Source organism: Saccopteryx leptura, chromosome 2 (assembly GCF_036850995.1).
Source record: "Saccopteryx leptura isolate mSacLep1 chromosome 2, mSacLep1_pri_phased_curated, whole genome shotgun sequence".
Taxonomy (NCBI): Eukaryota; Metazoa; Chordata; class Mammalia; order Chiroptera; family Emballonuridae; genus Saccopteryx; species Saccopteryx leptura.
In genome coordinates, this window is record NC_089504.1 from 92,332,078 (window position 1) to 92,341,164 (window position 9,087).

Sequence of the window (9,087 nt, forward strand, 5' to 3'; positions counted from 1 at the left end):
CCACTGCACCTTCTGCTCCCAAATCAGAACCAAGGATGTTTGTGCCGACACCTCCAATCAGTCAAAATGAAATTCACCTCTCGGGCTCAAGATAAACCTGGGGCAGGGGGTGCCACCCACACTTCCAATCCAAACAGGCAGCAGTGTGAATGTGCTGGTTCACAAGGCTTCTGACCCACGTGCCCTGCCCGTTCTTCCTAAGGGCAGGCTCCTCTGACATGAATCCCTCTTACACATATACATACACTACACCCCAAACTCTCTCTCTCTCTCTCTCTCTCTCTCTCTCTCACACACACACACACACACACACACACACACACACACTCATGCACACACATGTGTAGGGGACATAGACCTGCTCAGGTGAAATCACAGTGGTGTCCTGGCCCAGAAGCACCACCTCTGAGCCTCCATGGGTTATTTCTCGGTTCCTTCGAGAAAACGGCCACAGGCGTCTTGGCTGAGTCTGAACCCAGTGGCGTCCATGGCGGAAAAAACCATCAGGACTGTTTCTTTGGTTGCCACGGCCTTGGGACCAGGGAAGACAACACAAGAACATGTTTACTTAAGTAAAGTCTCTGGCCAACTGAGCTGGCTAGTGGTTGTTCTAGAATATGGTTCCCTGGTTACTAAGATTCTGAGTTCTGTTGGTCTGTTCCATCAGGTAGTGAGGACATTGTGTGGTGAGGTCATGGTCCTGGCCAGGAGTGATGTCACTCCTCTTGTCTAAGGAGATGCTCGGGGTAGGGGATCAAGAGGCAGAGTCGACTCCTGCTACACTTGAGGGACACCTGGAGGAACCAGCTGCACAGAGAGATCTGGAGGCCGACACAGACTTGGAGGGGCGCCCGACTCCAGCGGCCGTGCTTCCTCCAGCAGCCACTCCAGCTGCAGCTCTGGAGCCAGGCAGGCTGTGCAGCGTCTCTGGACCACACTGAGGCCCCATCACTCCTGTTGCAAGAATGTTCTGCCAAACCTGCCCTGGTTGTGGCCAGATAAAAGGGGTTGCCTCTGGGCACCACATCAGGGCCAGCTCCAGAGATGCTTATTCTTCATCCTGCTGTCCCCACCACATCAGAAGAATTTGATTCACCACCTCTCTTTGACAGTTTTCTTTTCTTTTAACGTTATGGGTTTTTTTTTTCTCTGTGGCATAATTCATGTTTTTATTAATTTAATTTTATTTGTAATTGTTCTGTATTTTTATTTAATTTTGTTATTGTTCATTTTCTCTGTTTTTCCATAGCATGTTTTTTTATAAGTAAAAAATAAAGGTGACTGCTTATTTTTAAAGTTGTGCCATTCCTCAATGTGAAGTCTCTCAAAATGCTCTGCAAACATCACCACTATATTCTTGCAAAATGTCCCATCACCCCAAATGGAAACCCTGAACCAAAATGACATTCCCCACTCCTCTCGCCCTGGCAACCCCCCATCTGCTCTGTGTCTCCTCTCTGATACCTATTCTGGACTTTTCCTATCAATGAAGTATTACAATGGGTGTGTTTTGGGGTATACTGCCATACCTTTTCTGTATATTTATTTGAAATTCTATTTTTGTTTAAAGGGAAATCCCAGGTGAAATACTGACCTATAGGAAAGAGAAAAAAAACACCTCTCTTTTAGTAAATGTGTGCAGGGGTCTAGGGATAGAGACCTCTGTGCTAAGTGTCACCACAAGACCTCTTGCCAGTCAGGCATAGGCTGGACCGTCCTGGGCCTAAAACAAACACGAGAAGAATGCAGAATTCTGGAAAGACACACCACAACTTAGAAAGCATTCCTCACAACTTAAGGCAAGAGAGAAGTTTCACATCCCTGTGGTGCAGAAACCTCCAGAAATTAGCTTTTTTCTAAAGGACAGAGGGCAAACACATGTGCTTCCAGTGAGAGGCATTGCACACACCAGTGTGTTTCAGATGATGGCTGACCACCCAGTGGGGAAACACACACTGTAAACAATGGCAGGAGTGCACTGTCGCTATCAGCCTGGCAAGCTTCTAGTTTGGCTGCCAGCCCTGAGGACAACAGGGGAATGTAGAGGCCCCAGCAGATCCCTTAGAGAATGGTAAAAGTCCCCTTCTCGGGGACAAGAATGTGGAGGCCCTGCCACAGTCTCACAGGTGCACACCTTCACCTGGCGGTGCCCATGCTAGAAGGAGACCCCACAGAAATTCTTGTACAATTTTTAAAGATGCATTTTTGAGACTCTTTATCAGAGCACTGAGGAAACAGGTGGGATTTAGGGAAAGAGAAGGAAAACAACTAATATTCATGGAGAGAGGATGGGATCTACCAGCCCTGGTCCACATGGACGAGGGAAGCTGAACAGCTGCTAAAGTGGGTGCAGGGTCTCTGCAAGCTCACAGAAAAGACCTCAGGGTTCCCCTCACATCGGCCACATGGAAAAACTGTTTGCATTCAGTATCCCATCTGTTAGACTCCACATATGTGTTTTTAACCAGCAGATATACATGTGTGAAATGGCATAATACTGTATATAGAGAACCCTAAAGATTCCACCAAAAATCTACCAGACTGATGCTGAATTCACTAAAGTAGCAGGATACAAAATAAATATGGAGAAATAAGTTGCAATTATATACACCAATAATGAACTATCAGAAAGAGAAACTATTTAACCAGTAATATAAAAGATCTATATTCAGAAATATGTAAAACACTGAGGAAAGAAACTGACCTAGTCTTGGTCCGAAATCTGTTGATTAAAGCATCTTCTAGAAGCCTAGACATTGCTGCTTGGACCCCGGACAAGGCATGTAGAGGAACAGATTAATATTCCTGTCTCTTTCTCTCCCTTCCTTTTCTCTCTAAAATCAATAAAGCAAACTTTTTAAAAAATTGACTAAGACACAAATAAGTAGAAACATATTCCATGTTCACAGATAGGAAGAATCAACATGGTTAAAATGTCCACACTACTTAAATCAATCTATAGATTCAATGAAATTCCTATCCAGATACCAATGGCATACCTCACAAAACTGAAACTAATATTACAGAATTTTACATGGAATTTCAAAAGACCTTGAAAAGCCACAGAAACCTTGAGAAAACAAAATTGCAAGAATCATGCTACCTGAAATAAAATTAGAATACAAAATCATAATAATTAATACAACATGGTATGGCAAAAGAATAGGCATATAGATCAATGGGAATCAAAAAAATAGAGAGCTCAAAAGTAAACCCATGCCATTATGGTCCATTAATATCTGACAAAGGAGAGAGACCAACAATACAATGGGGTAAAGATAATCTATTCAATAAATGGTGCTGGAAAAATTGGACTGATATACACAAAAAGTGGAAGTAGACTACCTTTTTATGCCATAAGCAAAAATAAATTCAAAATAGAAAAAAGAATTGTTGCATTAAAAAGTGGAAAAATTCTAGAAGAAAACATAGTAGTAAAATCTCTACATACTCATAGTGATATTTTTTTCTGGTATATCACCTAGGGCAAAAGTAAAAAAAGAAATAAATTAACAAATGAGACTATTTAAAATAAAAAGTTTTTTGAGGACAAAAAAAAAACCATCATCAAAATGAAATGAAGACACACAGAATAGGAGAACATATTCACCAATGATACATCTGTCGGGATTAATATCCTAATTTTTTAAAGAACTTATGAAACTCAACACCAAAGATACAAACAGTCCAATTTAAGAAATAAACAAAAGACCTGAATAGATACTTCTCCAAAGACAATATACAACTGGCTAATAGACATGTAAAAATACGCTCAATGTCACTAATGACCAGAGAAAAACAAGTTGAAACCACAATGAGATACCACCTCACACCTGTCAGAGTGACCATCATCAGTGTATCAGCAAACAACAAGTGTTGGCATGAATGTGGAGGAAAAGGAACCCTCGTTCCCTCATTAGTGGAATGCAGACTGGTGCAGCCACTGTGAAAAGCTGTGTGAAGTTATCTTCAAAAATTAAAAATGAAACTGCCTGTTGACCCACCAATTCCTCTTCTGGGAATAGATTCGAAAAAACACAAAACATAAATTAAAAAGAATATATGGACCATTATCTCCATTGCAACATTATTTACAATAGATAAGATTGAGGAGCAGCTTAGTGCCCATCAGTAGATGAGTCGATAACCAAGCTTTTCTTTACATTTACACAATGTAATACTACTTGGCCATAGAGAAAAAGGAAATCATACATTTTGCATAGCATGTCGGCCTAGGGTATAATTCTAAGTGAAATAAGCCAGTCACAGAAAGACAAGTACCTTATGATTTCACTCATATGTGAAATCCAGTAAACAAAATCAGTTAACAACCACAACAGAGACAGACTCATAGACACAGAGAACACACTGACAGCAGTCAGAGGGAAAGAAGGCTGGGGAGCTGAGTAAAAAAGGTGAAGGGATTAAACAACAACAACAAAATTAAACTAAAAACTCATAGAGAAAGACAAGAGGATAGTGGTTACCAGAGAGAAAAGGGTGTTGGGGTAGAAGAGAGCCAAGGGGTAATACATGGCAAAGGAGTAAGACTCGACTTGGGCTGGTGAACACACAGTACAATATATAGATGATGTATTACATAATTGTATACCTGAAACCTACATAATTTTATTGACCAATAACACCCCAATAAATTCAATATGTACTTAAAAACACGTAAAAAATAAAATCTTTTGCACCTCAAAAGATACCATTTGAAAGTGCAAAGTCAGCAGAGAAATGGGGTAAAATAATTGCAAGTCTTATACCTTGAAAGAAACTTTTATCTAAGATATTTTAAAAACACTGACAAGTCAAAAATATATAACCAGCTTAATTTTAAAAACAACTATTGGGGCTGAAAGAGAGCATAAAATTCACAATAAGACACAGAAAAATATGTTCAACACCATTAGTAATTAAGAAAATGCAAATTTAAAAATAAGGGGACACTTTTTCATATCCAATAAAATGGCTAATTATTTTAAAAACAGAAAATAAAAAGTTTTGATCAGTGTTGTAATAGAAACTTTCAGGCATATGTTGATTATGTAAAATGAGACATTCCCTTTGGAAATCAGTTTGGACATTTATGACCCCATAAGTCTAGTACCCACCAAGCACCATAAATAGTTAGTACAGTATTACTGACTATTTTCCCTGTGCTATAATTACAGCCCCATAAATATTTTGTAACTACCAATTTTTACTTCTTAATCCCTTCACTTTTTTCAGTCTCTCAAGCACCCTTCCATCGGGCAACAATCAGTTTGTTCTCTACATCTATGAGCCTGCAAATGTCTAACCACTACTTGGCACACCTGAAATTAGAATAAGTGAATATTGAATGTAAACTATAATTCAACTATAAAATTTAAAAAATGAACAAAAAGAACAGTTTGTCAGTTCCCAAAAATGTTAAGCTCACTGTTACCCTGCGAATCAGCAATAACACTCCTATTTATCTACCCAAGAGAAGTGAACAAATGTTCATAGAAGTACTAGTAACAAAAAAAGTGAAAAAAACAAAAATAGCCTTTTGGATGAACAAAACATGATGTCCTCATAAAGAAACATTATTTGACAGTATATAATAATATCCTGCATATTTTTATTGCTCATAGTCAACCCAATAAACTCAATAAAAATTAAAAGGAATAGAAATATTATTTGGCAACAGAAGGAACGATGCATTGATCCACGTTACAGCGTGGATTCACCTTGAAAACTTAATGCTAAGTGAAAGTTGCTACTCACAAAAGGTTGTATAATGTATGATTTAATTCATATTAAATATCCAGAATTTAGCAAATACATAGAAAGAGAAGGTAGATTAATCATTATCCGAGGCTGAGGAACAGGACACGTAGTGAGTGAGTGCTAATGCACATGGTTTTTCTTTTTAGGGTAATGATGATATTTTATAATTAAATAAAAGTGACAGCTTTATAAATCTGTAAATACACAAAAACCACTGAGTTCATCTTTTAAATGGCTAAATTTTATGGTGTGTAAATCTTCTTAATAAAGCTAAAATTTCAAAAGAAATCCCTATAAACTAAATATCTAGTTAGATAGATATCATAATTTCTGTATTAAACGAAAGTCACTATTTCTGTATTAAAACATCACTAATTGAAAGAAAAACAACTGTTACAACTATTCACCCAGTTGCACAGTGCTGTGAGAGAGCTGTGAACAGGATATACAGGGCACAACACGAAACTCAGTGAAAGTAGAGAGAGGAAGTGGAAATGGTTTCGGGACTGAGTATGGAAGGATGAGCTGTCATGAGCTAATGAAGAAAGAAAGCAGTGTGTATAGCAGCATGGTTTGAAAATGAGAAATGAACAATTTGGCAAAGAGGATTACAGAAAAGGTCGAATTAAATTAAGAAGTGAGAAAATTCAGTGAAGAATTTTGATGAGGGGGAGATTCTACAAATACACTCTTTAAGAAAAAACTTCTCTTGAAGTACAGAACCTGGTAAAAACAGAAACAAGCAAGTAAGCAGCATCAAAGCTGTAGGACTTAGCATGAGGATTAGAAAAGCGAGAGCTGAGACTTGTTGCTTTGAAACCATTTTTACATTATGCTTCTTCCAATAACTTTTAGTTAATGTTCACTTTTCTAATGTGGATACTTATCCTTAGTTTCCCCAACTCCAGAGAAATATGCAGAATAAATAACCCAAAATACATTTAGTAAAAAATGTCACTATTTAGAGTCTACTAGAATTCCTTTTAGAAATTTCCGGTTGAATACTTTTTCCCTGTTCTAAAGATAATTCTTATGAGTGTGTATACCAGTTCAATTTTATTAAACAAAAATTGTTTCTTTGATTAAAATGACATTCAGTTAAGACTTCTTTTCTTCACTACACATTTCTCTGTACTGGCAATAGCTGACATAATTTCCACAGTTAAATAGGAAATTTAAACCAGAGAATATACTGTCAGTAAAGATGAAAATAGATCATTATAACATCTGAATGTGTTTAAAAAATAATTTATTTCAGGGGTTGGACCCAGGGCTCCAACAGGCTCGCTCCTTCTGGTAGATAACACCCAGGCCAGGAGCTGCTTTGGGTGGGGGTGAGGGTGGGGGGAAGCGGAGTGCGGGCGCATGAGAGAATGCGTTTCCAGTCATAACACAGGGATCACAACAAACACAACCACCGCAGAGGCATTATGGCATTACCTCTCCCATCAGCCTAGCAGCCCCTGAGGAGACACAATGCCTGCTTACACAGAAACTGATTGAGACTGAAGCCCTTTGGGATATTTGAAGAAGAAAACAAATTGCAGCATAGGATTTTAATTTTCAGATCGTTAAATAACCTGTTAAAAGTGTGGATATGAGAAGTCAGTGTAAACGAGAATCTTCCACAATCTGTAATAGAAAAGGTTGGAGGAAAATTTTATGCATTTGGATTCTACAGCTTAGGAGAACACACAAAAGGTGCCAACACCGATGTGTTGTGTGTTGCACCAAGACATGTAGACCAAAGTGACATTTTCACCTCTTTCTATATGATAAGGTGAAATTGCAGAAGTAAAAGATGTAAGAGCTGTCGAAGGAGCATTTGTGCTAGTTATCAATCTGTGTTTTGATGGAATAGAGATTGTTATTTTATTTGCAAGATTAATACTGCAGACGATTCCAGAAGACTTGGATTTACGAGGTGACAGTCTGCTTAAAAATTTAGATATAAGATGGATAAGAAGTCATAACAGTTGCAGGGTAACCAATGAAATTTTACACTTAATACCCAACATTTACAACTTCAGGTTAACTCTGAGAACTATCAAACTGTGGACCGAATGCCACCACATCTATTCCAATATATTTATATTAGGATTCCTCAGTGGTATTTCTGGGGCTTTGCTTTAATTTGAAAAATTATTAATACATTGTTGACTGCTCATGAGTTAACTCCTGTTTGCACTTGCATTAGCCATTTCAACTTTTGAAATTCAGGGTAATTTAGGATTATTGTATTTGTGACTCTTCTCCCTGAGAGTGGAAATTTAAAAAAGAGGACACTGTTCTATATTTTCATGTGGACTCCCTATTTTTTACTCTCCTCCAGGTGTGAGACCGCAAAATCAAAGGTACGGTAAAGAAAAACCATCAGTGTTGAGCCATCTAAACTTGAACTATTTTCTATATGCTCGCAGTTTGAACATACATATCAAGAATATTGTAAAATCTTTCTTCGTCGTGTTCAATCTAACTAGAACTTGTAAAGTGTGTATTTCAAAAAGAAAGTCCAGTGGAACCAGATACATTTACAAAACGTGTTGCTTACCATTATATGTAGGTGATTGCTATACAGTATACCACACCAATAAAAATTACTAAAATATATAATATGTATAAAATATAATTTGTAGCAGATATACACAAAATTTCATTTAAATTCATTATAAATAAAATGTACTGACGTTTATTTATATTGTTTCATTTTCATACCCAATTATGAAAAAATAGCTGGTGACATGAGATAACTTCTGCATAAAATTGCTGGTCAACAATATGTTAAGTTGCATATTTACAGAGGAAACAAAGAGGGTTTGACTTAAAATTTATTTAGGATAATAGAAATGAAAATTTTTCAAATGGTTTTAATTCTCTGCTTACTTTACAGCTGCTTATGATATAATCCTAATTTTCCAAAGAAAATGTTTTTTAACAAGAGTTAAATTTTTAATATTATATTATTAAAAATTAATTTGAAGGAATGTTTCACATCTTTCATATTTATTAATATTTTATATAACAAATGAGTCCTTTATTCAGTCTTTTGGTTTTATCTTTCTTCAGATCACTAGCAATTATGTAAATTTGAAAGTACTGCTGAATATATGAAAGTATATGTGTTGGAAATACATGATACAATTCTCAAAAATAAGTACCTTTTTAAGTACTGCATATACAACAATATAGCACATTGAAAATGCTAAAAAAATGATATGCAAAGACACATGCACCCTCTTGTTTATTGCAGCATCTTTCACATTGGCCAAGACATGGAAACATTCAAAATGTCCCTTTACAGATGATTGGATAAAGAAGAAGTATGCA

General features: G+C 36.9%; 1 pseudogene; it reads left to right on the forward strand.

The window, feature by feature from the left end:
• Window positions 1–737: 737 nt before the first annotated feature.
• LOC136391432 (poly(A) polymerase alpha pseudogene) lies at window positions 738–7,893 on the forward strand (annotated as a pseudogene).
• Window positions 7,894–9,087: the final 1,194 nt, after the last annotated feature.